This window comes from Pristiophorus japonicus, unplaced genomic scaffold (genome assembly GCF_044704955.1).
Source record: "Pristiophorus japonicus isolate sPriJap1 unplaced genomic scaffold, sPriJap1.hap1 HAP1_SCAFFOLD_396, whole genome shotgun sequence".
NCBI lineage: Eukaryota > Metazoa > Chordata > Chondrichthyes > Pristiophoridae > Pristiophorus > Pristiophorus japonicus.
The window spans coordinates 375869-394188 of NW_027253827.1; the positions used below are offsets into that span (position 1 = coordinate 375869).

At 43.3% G+C, this 18320-nt stretch overlaps 1 pseudogene; it reads right to left on the reverse strand.

Annotated features, from left to right (window-relative positions):
• Positions 1-18320, reverse strand: part of LOC139250592 (zinc finger protein 729-like) — a 539046-nt pseudogene that overhangs the window by 373691 nt on the left and 147035 nt on the right.

The following is an 18320-nucleotide window of genomic DNA, read 5'->3' on the forward strand; positions in this document are numbered from 1 at the left end:
GCTGTGCAGCAGTGACAGGCTGGTGAAAGACCTTTGTCTTACGGATGTTAAGCGTCAGGCCCATGCTTTCATATGCCTCAGTGAATACATTGACTATATCCTGGAGTTCAGCCTCTGAATGTGCACAGACGCAGGCATTGTCCGCGTACTGCAGTTCAACGACAGAGGTTGGGGTGATCTTGGACCTGGCCTGGAGATGGCGAAGGTTAAACAGCTTCCCACTGGTTCTGTAGTTTAGTTCCACTCCAGCCAGGAGCTTGTTGACTGTGAGGTGGAGCACGGCAATGAGGAAGATTGAGAAGAGGGTTGGAGCGATGACACAGCCCTGTTTGACCCCGGTCCGGACGTGGATTGGGTCTGTAATGGATCTGTTGGTAAGGATCATGGCCTGCGTGTCATCATGAAGCAGGCGAAGGATGTTGACAAACTTTTGGAGGCATCGAAAACGGAGGAGGATGCTCCATAGACCCTCACTGTTGACAGTGTCAAAGGCCTTTGTAAGATCGAAAAAGGCCATGTATAAGGGCTGGCCCTGCTCCCTGCATTTTTCCTGCAACTGTCGCGCTGCAAAGATCATGTCTGTTTTGTCCCGTAGGGGATGAAATCCGCACTGTGACCCCGGGAGGAGCTCCTCGGCCACAGGAAGAAGATGATTGAGGAGGAATCTAGTGACAACTTTCCCAGTGGCTGATAGCAGGGAGATTCCCCTGTAGTTGCCGCAGTCAGACCTGTCCCCCTTTTTAAAAATGGTCACAATCACTGCATCTCTGAGATCTCCCGGCATGCTCTCCTCCCTCCAGATGAGAGCGATGAGGTCATGTATCCGCACCAACAGCGCTTCTCCGTCATACATTACCGCCTCAGCAGGGATTCCATCCACACCCGTAGCCTTGTTATTCTTCAGCTGTTTTATGGCTTTGCCAACCTCATGCAACATTGGAGCTTCACTGAGTTGATGGCAGGTGGCATGCTATGGGATGGAATCGAGAACACTCGAGTCACAGGCAGAGTCAAGATTGAGGAGGTCTTCAATGTGCTCCTTCCATCGGGTTCTGACAGCCTCAGTGTCCTTGATGAGTGTTTCCCCGGTCTTGACCAGGAGTGGGGTGGGGCCTTGGGAGTTTGGACCGTAGGTGGCCTTGACTGCAGTGAAGAATCCTCGCATATTGTGGCTGTCGGCCAGTTGTTGCATCTCCTGTGCTTTCTCCATCCACCACCTGTTCTTTCGGTCCCGAGGTTTTTGTTGGACCTGAGCCTTGAGCCATCAGTAATATTGTTTTGCAGCTCCCAAGTTGGGCTGTTGCTTGAGCCTCAGAAATGCTTTGCGCTGTGCTCTATTAGTTCTTCGATCTCCTGATCATTTTCATCAAAGCAGTCCTGATGTTTTCTGGTTGAGTGACCAAGTGTCTCTTCACAGGCACTGGTTATAGAGGCCTGGAGGGCAGACCAAGCGCTATGGGGATTCAGCATCTCACGGTCATCAAGGTACGCCAGATTGACTGTGAGGTGCTGGCTGCATAGGGCTTTCTTAGCTGGGTCTCTAAGTGCCCCGGCATTAACTTTTTTGCGGAATTGCTTCTGCTGTCCTCTCTGCTTTGGGGCAATGTTAATGTTGGTGATGGGTTGGATTAGGCGGTGGTCCATCCAGCAGTCGTCGGCTCCTGTCATGGCGTGGGTGATGCGCACATCATTGCGATCCCTGGCTCGGACAATGACATAGTCAAGCAGGTGCCAGTGTTTGGAGCGAGGGTGTTGCCACAGTGCCTTGTAGTTGTCCCTCTGGCAGAACAGCGTGTTGGTAATGAGGAGCTCATGTTCTAGACATTTTGTCAGGAGTAGGGTACCGCTGGAATTGGCTTTCCCTACCCCCTCTCTGCCAATCACGCCTCCACAGAGGGTTGTGTCTTTGCCAAGCCTGGCATTAAAATCACCCAGGAGGATCAATTTGTCGCCCGTGGGGACACGGGACAAGGATGTCTCGAGGTTGGAATAAAAACCCTCTTTAGCCTCATCTGTTGCATCGATGTGGGGGCATACGAACTGATGACTGTGGCACATAGATTCCGGGATAGGGTGATACGGAGAGTCATGAGGCATTCGTTAACCCCACAGAAGGAGTCTTTGAGGCGGTCGACCAGCTCATTCTTGACAGCAAAGCCGACTCCATGAAGGCGGCGTTCTGCCTCTGGTTTCCCTTTCCAGAAGAAGGTGTAACCTCCACCATGCTAATAGGAACAGATTCTACTCTCTCCAGACCCCTCATGGCATTCAACACTTCTATCAAAGCTCATCTCAATCTGCTCTGCCCTAAGATGAATGACACCAGCTTGTCCAGTCTATCCTCGTAATTGAAATAACTCATGCATGGAATCATTCTCGTAATTATATTCCACACCCACTCTAAGGCCTTCGCATACTTCCTAAAATGTGGAGCCCGGCATTGCGCACAATACTCCAGTTGAGGCCGAAGCAGTGTTTTGTACAGTTTCATCACAATTCCCACGCTTTTTTACTCTGTGCTCAGAAAATGCTTTAGAATTCCATTTAATGTTACCTGTTAATTAATTCTCATAACCTCGCTGAGTACTTTGCACCAGTATTCACCCGTGAAGATGATGCTCAAATATTAGAATTTAATATTAGTTTTATCGGCAACATTAACATAGATAAGCATATTGTTTTAGAAATAATTAAGAACTTGAAAATAGAAAGAGCAGCTTATCCACCCGAGGGTCCTCCAGGAGATGGGACAGGTGCTATGCGAGTCCCTGGTCTGTAATTTTAATAGCTCTCTGCACTCTGAAATGCTTCCTACAGATTGGACGGAGGCCACTGTAGACCCCATTAAAAAAAAGCTGACAAGGTAGACCCGGGTAACTGTAGGCCCATCAGTTTAACATCATTTAAGGTGCTTGAAGAATCGTAAGGGATGCAATATATGAATAGTTGTATACGGAGGGACATATTAGAGAAAATCAACATGGCTTCATCAAAAAGTGGTCATATATTACATACCAAATTGTATTTTTTGAATAAGGTACAAAGTTCGTGAATGAGGGAAGCCCAGTAGACGTTGTCAATTGATATTTCAAAATAGCTTTTGACAAGGTACAGCACAAGAGGCTTCTCTAATGGTGGAGTCTCTGATGTTAGTGGAAATATATTGAGCTGGATACAGAACTGGCTGGCAGAACGCAGGCAAAGCCGATTTATAGACTGATTTGGATCTGTCTGGAGATTCCAGTCAGAGACTGCCTTTCCACGTGCTTCACAGCGGGCCCCCATTTTCTCGATACGGACAGAGAAGCTGGAGTCACCTGGGCCAGGCCAATCACAGTACAGTATTCTCATTGACAGTAATGATAACTTCGATTTTATGCGTTTCCATTACTATCAATGAGAATAACCCCCAAAAACAACCAAACATAGCATAATAATTTTTTTAAATCACACATATTTAAAATTAATTGAAATTAATTAGAAAAAAAAATCAAAATTTTTTGTAAATGCTTAACATTGATACACCCGCCAGGGAAAGTCATTAAAGATGGTGGAGATAGAAATAGATTTGGGCTTTTAGTGCATACATCCTTAAAATTACACGTGCAATGCTGTGCAACAATAGCTCGAGCAAACAGGGTGTTGGGGTGTATTGATAGGACATATGATTATAAGACAAGGCTTACTCTTTTGTCCTTGTGCAAGACCTTAGTCAGGCGGCATTGCAATACTGTATCCAGCTGTGGTCTCCTCACATGGTGTCAAAGCCTCACTGATAAAGTGCAACATTCCCACTGACACCTGGGAGTCCCTGGCCAAAGACCAGGCCGCCCTAAGTGGAAGAAGAGCATCCAGGAGGGCACTGAACACCTCAAGTCTCGTCGCCGAGAGCATGCAGAAACCAAGCGCAGACTGTGGAAAGATCGTGCGGCCAACCTGTCCCACCCTCCCATTCCCTCAACAACTATCTGTCCCACCAGTGACAGGGACTGTGGTTCTCGTATTGGTCTCTTCAGCAACCATGGGACTCATTTTGAAAGTGGAAGCAAGTCTTCCTCGATTCCGAGGGACTGCCTATGATGATGGGTGATATTGAGGCTCTGGAAAGGGTGCAGAAGAGGGCCACTGGATTAATTCCAAGTGTAAAGCACCTTAGTTATCAATAGGTTAAAATAGTTGGGACTCTATCTTACAGCAGCGTAGACCTAAGGGAGATATGATTGAGATTTCTAAGATAATAAAGGGAATATACAATGTTATAGCTCACCACTAATTTAAATTAAATAGGTTAGGCAGGACCAGAGGGGCACACATTTAAGTTGTATAAGGCTAGATCTAGGGCAAATGTCATGAGGTGGTTCTTTACACAGAGAGTCGAAGACCTCTGGAACACGCCACCCTCTCAAGTGGTGGATGCAGACTCACTGAGTTCCTTCAAGCAAAAGCTGGATTTGCTTCTGCTGCGGCAGTGATGAACTCTTACAGTAAGTAGGTACTGCAGGGAATTTAATGACCAGGATGATCTCCTGGACTAGTTTCGATCGCCTAGATGGGTCGAAGAGGAATTTCCCAGATTTTTTTCCCCAAATTGGCCTGCGTTTTTATTTGTTTTTTTGCCTCTCCCAGGAGATCACATGGTTTCGGGTGGGGTGGAGTGTATAAGGTATGATACACAAGGAATCACAATTGTGTGGGACAGGCTCGATGGACCTGATAGTCTTTATCTGTCCATTGTTGTCCGTATGTTCGTAAATTTGTGATAAACCTCCTACTTATTTAAGCTGTTCTTTTCTTTGCCATCCAGGGTGCAATGGCTTTGGATGCTTTAACTTTTTCTTTAAAAGGAAAATGCTTAGTTTGTACCGAAAGTATCGCTTCTCTAATTGGCCTTCATTGCACCATTAACTTCTTTACCCTGCAATTACATTGCTTTCGACAACTATTCCAAAAAGTGTCAGCTGTGGCTCAGCGGTTATCACTCTCGCCTCTGAGACAGAAGGTTGTGGGTTCATAGTCGTATGCCAGGGAGTTGAGCACAAAAAAATCTAGGATGACCATTCGGTGCCTGTACTGAGGATGTGCTACGCTGTCGGAGGTCCCGTCTTTCAGATGAGATTCTAAACCAAAGTCCCGTCTGCTTTCTCAAGTGGACGTAAAATCTCCCATGGCAGTATTTCGAGGAAGAGCAGGGGAGTTAGCCCCGGTGTTCTGGCCAATATTTTTCCCTCCAGCAACATGATCAAAACAGATTATCTATAATTTTCACATGACTGTTTGTGGGAGCTTTGTGTGCGTACATTGGTTGCCGCGTTAACGACATTACAACAGGGACAACACTTCAAAAGTACTTCATTGGCTGTGACGTGCTCAGAGAGTTTCGGTGGTCGTGAAAGGCGTTATGTAAATCAAATCTGTCTGTCTTTATGAACCAAATTACGTTGCGATCACTAGTTGCCAAATTATACCCTACTGGAATACACTCTGCTTGCCATTCTTTCTTCCTTGTTGTAAATATTGATCGATGAAGGTCTCCTGTGTACAAAGCATGAATTGCTCTCCATCCTTAAGCTTAGAGCTACGATTTGTCCCTTTCTATGTTTGGACAATATAATTCTGCTAATATTACTATTATATTTTTTTTACTTGTCTTTTAAATTTGCCAACAAATGTGCTCACCTTTGTCCTCATCACTGGTTGGAGCTCTGTAAATAAACTCCCAGCACTATAACAGGCCCCGCTGTTCCTTAACTCAAGGCAAATTGCTTCCGTCCGAGAGCCTTGTGGGTATCTAGCGACCTAGAATCACAGGAACTGGAGTAGGTCATTGAGTACTTCGATCTTGTTCTGCGATTCAGTGAGATCGTAGCTGGTTTGCTACCAAATTCCATACATCCGTCTTTGCACTATATCCCTGAATATATTTGATTCATGGAAATGTAACAATCTCCGATTTAAAATTTGCAATGGATCTGGCATCAATTTTCATTTCTGACAGGTCTGGCTCTAATGTTTAGACTGTACCCCCTGGTCCTAGATTCCCAAACTAGCAGATAAGTTTCTCTCTTTCTAGTGTACCTGTTCTCATTAATATCTTGGAAACTTTGATCAAATCACGCCTTAACATTCCAAATTGAAGGAAGTACAGCCCTAATTTGTGTAATCTCTCCTTGTAAATTATCACTTGGAGTCTGGGTATCATGCTGGTAAACTTACGTTGTACACCCTCGAAGGCCAACATATCCTTCCCAAGGTGTGGTAACCAGAACTCACTAGAGTACTCCAGTTATGATGTAACTAGGGTTTTGTATAACTACAACATAACCTGTACCCCCGTGTGTTCTCGTCCTCCATATATAAAGGCTATTATTTTCTGAACCTGTGCGTGTAAGTTAAATGATCTAGTTACCTGGACGCCCAAGTAAGTCTCTTTGGACCTCCACTATTTTTTCCTCAGCTTTCACCATTTAGTAAGTAAGTAAATATTCTATCTATTTTAGTCCAAAGTGAAAACGATTTGCCACAGTTTAGCCCATTTACTTAATCTATCAATAGTCCTTTTTTAAAGCACGGCATAGTCGCATGTGGTAACGTGTGCCTGCAGCTTACCATCCTTATTAGTTACACCATGGACATTGACACACATACAGTTTAATAACTCCTTCGTCATCTTTGCTATATTCCTCAAACGAGTCCCTGCAGTTTTGGGTATATTTCTAATGTTCCTGCTGTTAATATAATTCTGTCCTCTGATATCACTGCTGCTCCTTCCTGTTATTTTTTTGGTTCTGCTTCCCTGCAAAACTAGTTTAGCTCCTCGACAACAGTACAATTTAAATGCTCAGTGAAATAATTGGTCCCGGCTCTGTTCAGGTACAATCCATCCATCTCATACAGGTGATCATTTCCCACAACTGGGAAAAAAGCTCCAAGAAAATGAAGCCCTCATCATACACCACTTCTCGAAGAAGTTTGCAGATGACACCATGCTGGGTGGCAGTATGAGCTGTGAGGAGGATGCTAAGGGGCTGCAGAGTGACTTGGACATTTTAGGTGAATGGGCAAATGCATGGCAGATGCAGTATAATGTGGATAAATGTGAGGTTATCCACTTTGGTGGCGCAAACAGGAAGGCAGAATATATCTGAATGGCGGCAGATTAGGAAAAGGGGAGGTGCAACGAGATCTGGGTGTCATGGTACATCAGACATTGAAAGTTGGCATGCAGGTACAGCAGGAGATGAAGAAGTAAAATGGTATGTTGGCCTTCATAGCGAGAGGATTTGAGTATAGGAGCAGGGAGGTCTTCCTGCAGTTGTACAGGACCTTGGTGAGGCCACACCTGGAATATTGTGTACAGTTCTGGTCACCTAATCTGAGAAGGGACATTCATGCTATTGAGGGAGAGCAGCGAAGGTTCACCAGACTGATTCCCGGGATGGCAGGACTGACATATGAAGAGAGACTGGATCGACTAGGCTTATATTCACTGGAATTTAGAAGAATGAGAGGGGATCTCATAGAAACATATAAAATTCTGACGGGATTGGACAGGTTAGATGTAGGAAGAATGTTCACAATGTTGGGGAAGTCCAGAACCAGGGGTCACAGTCTAAGGATAAGGGGTAAGCTATTTCGGACCGAGATGAGGAGAAACTTCTTCACCCAGAGAGTGGTGAACCTGTGGAATTCTCTACCACAGAAAGTTGTTCAGGCCAGTTCGTTAGATATATTCAAAAGGGAGTTAAATGTGGCCCTTATGGCTAAAGGATCAAGGGGTATGGAGAGAAACCAGGAATGGGGTACTGAAGTTGCATGATCAGCCATGATCATATTGAATGATGGTGCAGGCTCAAAGGACCGAAATGGCCTACTCCTGCACCTATTTTCTATGTTTCTATGTTTCTATTTGTCGGTATAAATGGGTCATTTTCAGGTTGGCAAACTGTAACTAGTGAGGTGTCACAGCGATCAGTGCTGGGGCCTCAACTATTTAGAATCTATATTAATGACTTGGATGAAGGGACCGAGTGTAATTTGCTGATGATACAAAGATAGGTGGGGAAGCAAGTTGTGAGGAGGACACACATAATTTTCAAATGCATATAGATAGGTTAAGTGAGTGGCCAACAACTTGGCAGATGGAGTATAATGTGGGAAAATGTGAGGTTATCCACTTTGATCGGAAAAGTAAAAAAACAAGTCATTTAAATGGAGAGAGATTACAAAATGCTGTGGTATAGAGGGTTCTCTGGGACCTTGTACACGAAACACAAAAAGTTAGCATGCAGCTACAGCAAGTAATTAGGAAAGCAAATGGAATTTTGGCATTTGTTGAAAGGGGGATGTAAAATGAAAGTCTTGCTACCGCTGTCCAGGGCGTTGGTGAGACCAAACCTCAAGTACTGCGTGCAGTTTTAGTCTCCTCAGTTAACCAGGGCTTCACTTGCAATGGAGACTGTTCACAAATGTTTCACTTGGTTGATTCCTGAGATGAAGCAGTGATCTTATGAAGAAAGGTTGCGGAGGTTGGGCCTATACTCATTGAGTTTAGAAGAATGAGAGATGATCTCATTGAAACATAAGATTCTGAGGGGGCTTGACAAGGTAGATGCAGAGAGGATATTTCCCCTCGTGGGGGAATCGGGAACCAGTTCGCATAGTTTAAGAAGAAGATGTTGCCTATTTAAAATGGAGATGAGGAGCAATTTCTTCTCTCAGATGGTCATGAATCTTTGGAATTCTCTACCCAAGAGAGGTGTGGAGGCTGGGTTATTTAATATGTATAATGTGTAGATACAGATTTATGAATTATAAGGGAATCAAGGGTCATGGTGAGCGGGCAGCAAATTGGAGTTGAGGCCAAGATCAAATTAGCCATGATCGTATTGAATGTCGTAGCAGGCTCAAGATGCCAAATGACCTACTCCTGCTCCTATTTTTTTATGTTATGTTCTTGTGTTCAACCTGTCAGCATTTGTCCTGTCAATACATTTCAGAATCTTCAATGTTTCAATGAGATCACCTCCCATTCTTCTAAATACCAGACAGTATCGGCCCATTCTACTCAATTTCTCATCGTAGGACAGGCCTCCCATCCCAGGAATTAATCTAGTGAAGGTTTGTTACTCCAAGGGAAGTATATCCTTCCTTACATAAAGAGACCAAAACTTTGCACAATATTCCAGCTGGTGTCTCACCAAGCCCCTGCATAATTGTAGCAAGATTGCCTTACTTATATACTCCAGGCCTTTTGCAATAAGGGGCAACATACCGTTTGCCTTTCTTATTACTTGCTGTAACTGCATGCTAGCTTTCTTCATGTGTTGCACGAGGAAGACCCAATCTCTCAGAACACCAACATTTAAATGTTTCTCACCATTGAACAAAATATTTTGTTTTTCTATTCTTCCTAACAAAGTGAATAACCTCACATTCATTCCATTATAATCCATCTGCCAACTTACTGCCCACTCACTTACTCTATCTCTATTCTTTTGCAGATGCTTTGTCTTCTCCTCACAGCTTACTGTCCCACCTAGCTTTGTATTGTCAGCAAACTTGAATACATTACACTCAGTCCCTTCAACTTGGTCATTAATATAGATTGTAAATAGCTGAAGCACAAGCACTGATGCTTGCGGCACACCACTAGTTACAGTCTGCCAACCTGAAAATGACCCGTTTATCACAACTCTCTGATTTAATTCTGTTAACCAATCGTCTGCACGTGCTAATACATTGACTCCAATCCCATGAGCCCTAATCTTGTGTAATAATCTATTATTTGGTATGTTATAGATACATTGTTGAAATCCAAATACTTTAAATCCCATGTTTCCCCTTGATCTACATTGCTGGGAACAGCCCTCATCACAATTTCCCTTTCAAAAAAATCATGGTGACTCTGCCTAATCATGTTTTTATTTTCTATGTACCTTGATACCACTTCCTTAGCAATTGGTTCCACTATATTCCCGATGACTGATATCAGGCTAACTGGCCTATAGTTCCATGTTTTCTATCTCCCTCACTTCTTGAATAGCGGTATTACATTTGCTACTTTCCAAACCGCTGGGACCATTATAACGTCGAGGGAATTTTGGAAGATCACAGCCAATGTATCCACTATCTCTGCTGCACCTTGTTTTAGAACCCTAGGATGTAAGTCATCAGGCCAAGGGAATTTGCCAGCTTTTATTCCCATTAGTTTCTTTAGTACATTTTCTCTACTTATATTAATTCTGTTAAGTTTCTCACCCTCATTAGACCCTTGATTCCTCACCATTTTAGGTATGATTTTTGCGTCTTCTACTGTGAAGACAGCTGAAAAATATTTGTTTAACGGTTCTGCCATTTCCGTATTACACATAATAATTTATCCTGTCTCAGCCTTCAAGAGACCAATGGTTACTTTTGCTACTCTGTTCATTTTTACATACTTGTAGAAGCTCTTACAGTCTGTTTTTATATATCTTGCTAGTTTTCTCTGAGTCTCTTATTTAATTTTAATAATTTTTTTTGGTTATCCTTTCCTGGTTTCTGAAATTCTCCCAATCCTCAGATTTACTACTATTCCTCACAACATTATAAACGTTTTCTTTCAATCTAATGCTATATTTAACGTCTTTAGTTAGCCATGGATGAATCACTTTTCCCGTGGAGTTTTTGCTTCTCAATGGAATGTATTTTTGTTGAAAATTCTGAAATGTTTTTGTTTAAATGATAACCACTGCTTGTCTAGCATCATACCTTAAATCTATGTTTCCAATCTAGCTTAGACAACTCTCCCCTCATACCTATGTAATTGGCTTCATTTAATTTTAAGACTCTAGTTTTGACCTCAGGCAAGTCATTCGCAAGTTTAACGTGATATTCTGTCATATTATGATCACTCTGCCCCAGAGGATCCTTTACTATGAGATTGCTAATTAATTCCGTCTGATTACACAATACAAGATCAAAATAGCTGGTTCCCTGGTTGATTACACGGCGTATTGTTCTAGGAAACTGTCCCGAATGCATTCCATGCACTCATCCTCCAGAATACATTTAGAGATTTGATTTGTCCTGTCAGTATAAAGATTAAAGATGCCCACGATTATTGCATTACCTTTGTTACAAACTCCTAATCGTTCTTGACTAATATTCTGTCCCATAGTATAGCTAAAATTAGTGGGCTATATACTACACCCACCAGTGTTTTCTGCCTCTGGTTATTCCTTATCTCCATGATATGATGCTACTTCCTAACCTTCTGAGCCGAGATCATTTCTCTCTACACTTCTTATGTGATCCTTTATTATTGGGGCTACCCCCTATGTCTGTCGTTTCGAAACAACAAGTATGCTAGAATATTTAGTTCCCAATCTTGGTCACCTTGCAAGCACGTCCCTGTAATACCTGTTCGATCAAATCCATTTACCTCTATTAGGTCACTCGTATCTTGTTACGAATGTTTCGTGCATTCAGATAAAGAACCTTTAATTTATTTGCTTACCCTTATTCTCTGCTTTGACCTTATTCTCTGCTGCACTGCTGTGTCAAACTCTCGTGTTACACTCTGCTTAATTTTACCCAAATCGCTACATTGCTCTACTGCCCTGATCTTTCTCTTTAGATTTCTAAACTTAACCTCACTTGACCCAACCCCTCCGCCCCGCTTTTTTAGTTTAAAGCCTAATCTACCACCCTAGTTATTCGATTCGCTGGGGCGCTAGTCCCAGTCTCAAGTGGAGCCCGTCCCGACGGAACTGCTCCCTCTTTCCCTAGTATTGCTGCCAGTGCCATGATCGCTCGATGGCTGCTTGTTCTTGATTTTCTTGAAAGATAACCACTTTCATTTCAGGTGAATGTACACGCATTCTGATGATCAGATGAGATTGATCATGCATTTTGTTTTCTAACAGTCTCCACATGGCTTCGGGAGCACTAACATAACAGGCGTCCAAATATGTTGCGAGTTCATCCCATACCAGTTTGCCATTTTCTTCAGTCTGAGGTCTCATTTCTATACTCGCCCAGTCATGTCCCTTGCAAAAATATTTGCATAGATACTTCACGCTTTTTGTAGATGAAGAAACTTCAACGTTAGTATGAGCATTATATTTTAAATAATACAATTTGTAAGTTACTATCCAACGGTTATCGATTCCATATTTTCCAATTTCATACACTCATTCTTCTATATTGGGAATAAACACGAGTATTCTGCAGTTCTGTTTATAAATTCTTGTGGAATTGTTTTAATACATTGATCATCTCGAATACACGGTGAATTAGAATTGAGAGTACAACATGGGCCATGTACCATGTTCACTTCAACAATTTCTAAGATCCGTCCTTGATGCTCGGGGAATTCTGCTCTAACCATTTTGGTTTCATTTACTAAGTGTATAAACTATGTGCTTGTGGAAGTCCTCGTTGTTTTGAAATTCAACTACATACAAAAATGTACTTGGCTTCCAGCGTATATGTTTAATTGTTAAGTCATGAAGCAGCTCTTTTAGTTTCACATGAAAAACTTTTGCACCAATATCTAGCCTATGTTCTGGTCTTTGATATGCTTTCAGCGATTTCAGGCCATCGTGGATTGCAAGTAAATGTAATAAATAGATCCGGCTTCCCAAAGCTTCTTACAATTGCCATAATGTCTTTATATTTCAGTTGCGTTGCTCTGGGGCTACCTAAAACGTCGATGGTAAAATAGATATGTTGTCAGTCTTAATGTTGTGTTCGGCTGCTCTTTAATGCACATAATCTAGCAGGTCTTGCTAAAGCTTGACTCATAAAGAGTTTTTGATTGTGCTTAATATAACTAAGCCTGTTGCCTTCAACTGTCAAATAACCATCGACAATATACTGCTGAAACAGTTTTCACTGCCGTTCTTCGCTCATCCTCATGTTCCAAGTGAACCGACCATCCTTGTTCCCTGTATGGAAATAGTAAAGGATAATTATGGGAATGCAGTTATGCTTAGAGCTAGGATAGTTTCCTTGAAAAGTATAGAAACATAGAAACATAGAAACATAGAAAATAGGTGCAGGAGTAGGCCATTCGGCCCTTCTAGCCTGCACCGCCATTCAATGAGTTCATGGCTGAACATTCAACTTCAGTACCCCATTCCTGCTTTCTCGCCATACCCCTTGATCCCCCTAGCAGTAAGGACCTCATCTAACTCCTTTTTGAATATATTTAGTGAATTGGCCTCAACAACTTTCTGTGGTAGAGAATTCCACAGGTTCACCACTCTCTGGGTGAAGAAGTTCCTCCGCATCTCGGTCCTAAATGGCTTACCCCTTATCCTTAGACTGTGACCCCTGGTTCTGGACTTCCCCAACATTGGGAACATTCTTCCTGCATCTAACCTGTCTAACCCCGTCAGAATTTTATATGTTTCTATGAGGTCCCCTCTCATTCTTCTGAACTCCAGTGAATACAAGCCCAGTTGATCCAGTCTTTCTTGATAGGTCAGTCCCGCCATCCCGGGAATCAGTCTGGTGAACCTTCGCTGCACTCCCTCAATAGCAAGAATGTCCTTCCTCAGGTTAGGAGACCAAAACTGTACACAATACTCCAGGTGTGGCCTCACCAATGCCCTGTACAACTGTAGCAACACCTCCCTGCCCCTGTACTCAAATCCCCTTGCTATGAAGGCCAACATGCCATTTGCTTTCTTAACCGCCTGCTGCACCTGCATGCCAACCTTCAATGACTGATGTACCATGACACCCAGGTCTCTTTGCACCTCCCCTTTTCCTAATCTGTCACCATTCAGATAATAGTCTGTCTCTCTGTTTTTACCACCAAAGTGGATAACCTCACATTTATCCACATTATACTTCATCTGCCATGCATTTGCCCACTCACCTAACCTATCCAAGTCGCTCTGCAGCCTCACAGCATCCTCCTCGCAGCTCACACTGCCACCCAACTTAGTGTCATCCGCAAATTTGGAGATACTACATTTAATCCCCTCATCTAAATCATTAATGTACAGTGTAAACAGCTGGGGCCCCAGCACAGAACCTTGCGGTACCCCACTAGTCACTGCCTGCCATTCTGAAAAGTACCCATTTACTCCTACTCTTTGCTTCCTGTCTGACAACCAGTTCTCAATCCATGTCAGTACACTATGTGGCGGACCCAACCAGGGAGCAGGCTATCTTAGATCTACAGCTGTGTAATGGGGCAGGATTAATAAATGATCTCATAGTGAAAGATCCTCTCGGAATGAGTGACCATAATATCGTTGAATTTCAAATTCAGTTGGAGTGTGAGAAAGTTGGTTCCCAAACCAGGGTCCTAAGTTTAAACATAGGAACATAGAAACGTAGAACATAGTTGCAGAAGTAGGCCATTCAGCCCTTCGAGCCTGCACCGCCATTCAATAAGATCATGGCTGATCATTCCCTCAGTACCCCTTTCCTGCTTTCTCTCCATACCCCTTGATCCCCTTAGCCGTAAGGGCCATATCTAACTCCCTCTTGAATATATCCAATGAACTGGCATCAACACCTCTCTGCGGCAGGGAATTCGATAAGTTAACAACTCTCTGAGTGAATAAGTTTCTCCTCATCTCAGTCCTTAATGGCCTACCTCTTATCCTAAGACTATGTCCCCTGGATCTGGACTTCCCCAACATCGGGAACATTCTTCTCGCATCTAACCTGTCCAGTCCCGTCAGAATCTTATATGTTTCTATGAGATCCCCTCTCATCCTTCTAAACTCCAGTGAATACAGGCCCAGTCGATCCAGTCTCTCCTCATATGACAGTCCAGCCATCCCGGGAATTAGTCTGGTGAACCTTCGCTGCACTCCCTCAATAGTAAGAACGTCCTTCCTCAGATTAGGAGACCAAAACTGAACACAATATTCCAGGTGAGACCTCATTAAGGCCCTGTACAATTGCAGTAAGACTTCCCTGCTCCTATACTCAAATCCCCTAGCTATGAAGACCAACATACCATTTGCCTTTTTCACCGCCTGCTGATCCTGCATGCCCACTTTCAGTGACTGATGAACCATGACACCCAGGTTTCATTGCACCTCCCCTTTTCCTAATCTGCCGCCATTCAGATAATATTCTGCCTTCGTGTTTTTGCCCACAAAATGGATAACGTCACAGTTATCCCCATTATACTGCATCTGCCATGCATTTGCCCACTCACCTAACCTGTCCAAGTCACCCTGCAGCCTCTTAGCGTCCTCCTCACAGTTCACACCGCCACCCAGTTTAGTCTCATCTGCAAACTTGGAGATATTACACTCAATTCCTTCATCTAAATCGTTAATGTATATTGTAAAGAGCTGGGGTCCCAGCACTGAGCCCTGCAGCACTCCACTAGTCACTGCCTGCCATTCTGAAAACAAAGGAGACTACAAAGGTATGAGGGCAGAGTTGGCTAAAGTGGACTGGGAAAATAGACTAAAGAATGGGACGGTTGATGGGCCGTGGCAAACATTTAAGAAGATATTTCATAACTCGCAAGAAAAATATATCACAATGAGAAGGAAAGACTGTAAGAGAAGGGATAACTATCCGTGGCTAACTAAGGAAATAACAGACGGTATCAAATTGAAAACAAAGGCATACAATGTGGCCAATAATATTGGGAGGCCAGAGGAATGGGAAATTTTTTAAGCCAGCAGAGAACGAATAAAGAAAATGATTAACAGAGGGAAGAAAAATTTGTAAGTAAATTAGCATGAAATATAAAAATAGATAGAAGGAGTTTCTAGGGGTACATAAAAAGGAAAAGAGTCGCTAAATTAAATGTTAGGCCTCTGGAGGATGAGACTGGGGAATTAATAATGGCGAACAGGGAAATGGTAGGGACGTTAAACAAATATTTTGTATCTGACTTCAAGGTAGAAGACACAAAAAACATCGCAATAGCGGATAATGAAGGGGCTATAGGTAGGGAGGAACTTTAAAAAATCACTGTCACTAATACTAGGTACTAGGTAAAATAATGGAACTAAAGGCGGACAAGTTCCGTGGATCTGATTCCTTACATCTTCGGGTCTTCAGAGAAGGTGGATGGGAAAGCAAATTGTGAAGAGGACACAAGAAATCTGCAAAGGGATATGGACAGGCTAAATGAGTGGGCAAATATTTTGCAGATGGAGTATAAGAGTATAATGTGGGACAATGTGAGGTTATCCACGTTGGCAGAAAAAATAGAACAGCAAATTATATTGCAATTGGAGAAAAATTGCAAAGTGCTGCAATACAGAGAGACCTGGGGGTACTTCTGCATTGAACACAAAAAGTTAGTATGCAGGTACAGCAAGTGATCAGGAAGGCAAATCGAATGTTGGCCTTTATTGCAAGGGGGATGGAGTATAAACGCAGAGAAGTCCTGCTACAGGTGTACAGGGTATTGGTGAGGGCACACCTGGAGTACTGCGTACAGTTTTGGTCTCCCTATTTAAGGAAGGATATACTTGCATTGGAGGCAGTTCAGAGAAGGTTTACTCGGTTGATTCTGGAGATGAGGGGGTTGACTTATGAGTAAAGGGTGAGTAGGTTGGGCCTGTACTGTAAGGGGTTTTCACAGGGTTGTTGTGCCTTGGGTGTCTCTCTCTGGGCTTCTGCCCTCACAGCTTATGCCTGGCCTGTGAGGTACCCTGAGTACTGCAAGAGCACCCCTGGAGAGACTGTGTCCACAGCTTATGAAGGGGGTTTTGAGACTCGTGCGTCCCCACAGCTTATGCCTAGCCTGTGAGGCACCTGTGAGTGTCAAACACTCCTAACCCCTTCTTCCCTAGCCTGTGACACACAGTTGAGCGTTTTCGAGGCGCTCCTAGCTTCCCTTACACGGTTCTGACATAAGACTCATGATCAGGAGATGTAATACAATAGAACTGAGACAAGGTGATTCCAAGAAGAACTTTAGGCTTCCAATTTATTTGACAAGGTGTAACTCAACAAACAGCAATACACCAACAAAACAATCCCCCTAAATCCCACTAAAACGGACACAACGAAAATCTTTACACCAGTTTAGCAGTACAATGCCCAACCTCCCACCTTTCCTGGCCTAACTGAGTTGGGAGTTCTGGGGACCAGAGGTTATACTCACTACTGTGCCTTCCGCAGTCTGGTGGTTTGTTTCTTCTATCTTCGGTGTCTTCGGACACTGGTTTTCCTTCAGTGTCGAGAGGCTTGCTGGTTGTGGTTGTTGAATCACGAGGGCAGGGGAAATCATCACTTCTTTCTTCACTACGTCAGAAACCCTTTTTTTTATAGCCAGATTATCCAGTCCGCCTCTCCTGCTGAAGTCGATTCTTCTCATTGGTGGACTTTTGATTTTGAAAAATGCAGCAGTTTTAGATTGAGGGTTTTTTTCCCACTGATCTTAACCTACTCAAGGTTTGAGTGGGTGTTGATTGCATTGGCCTCCTGTAGCCATTGTGCTAGTCTGGCCTGAGCCAGATATTTCTATGCCTGATGAAAAAGGTGTTGGAATATGTATGTGGCATTGTTTAAATGCTAATGTTTTCAAGGGGCAAATTTCGAGGGTATACAGTTCCCAGACAATTTGATTAGTTCCAATGTCCAAACTGGCCCTTTTGATATTGACTCCACCCCTTTTCTTGCAGACCCAACATACATCTTTTAAAAAATCCCAAATTCGATTAAAGTTCGTAGTTTCTTCCATGTGCACTTTAGGATTTCAAACTTTCTGGTAGATAGTTCCAAATTAAATTCCCTTTCCTATGAGTAAGTTCTGTTCTGCTCTATTTATTTATAGTTCTGGCGTGGTCTCGTAATGTGTGGGCCACTTGTAATAATTCCCTTTCTGCATCATTACCCAGTTGTGCCTGTATCTTTTCATTATCCTCATCCCTTTCCAGCAATCCCTGTAAGGTTCGTGTTAGGGCGTTAACTGGATCATCTATAGTGTTTACCGTCGCAACTCCCGTCGCATTTCCCACCGTGTATTCTGCCGTGTATCCCGCCGCGTACCATTTCTAGTATACTCATTTTCCCCAGTCCTGTTTTTTACCTGGTCCTCTTTCCACGTTAAACTTCATGGTTTTTGATTCAGGGCCTGTACGTGCTCGCAGGATCAGGTTTCTATACAGGGCTTATATTGTTTAACCCGCAGAAGTTGGGGGTGGTTATAGTGTTTAAATTCAGGAATTATTCACTGACGTACCCCGAAGTGTATCTTATCCTATGTCTGCCTTATCAATTTCTCTTTTGCCCCAGCTGGACCCATTTGTTGCCCTGGGGGTGTGATAGTCGGGGCCCTGGTAGTTCTCACTGTTGCTAAAGTAATGGGCCGGGCCGTGTTGTTGGGTCTCTCTCGG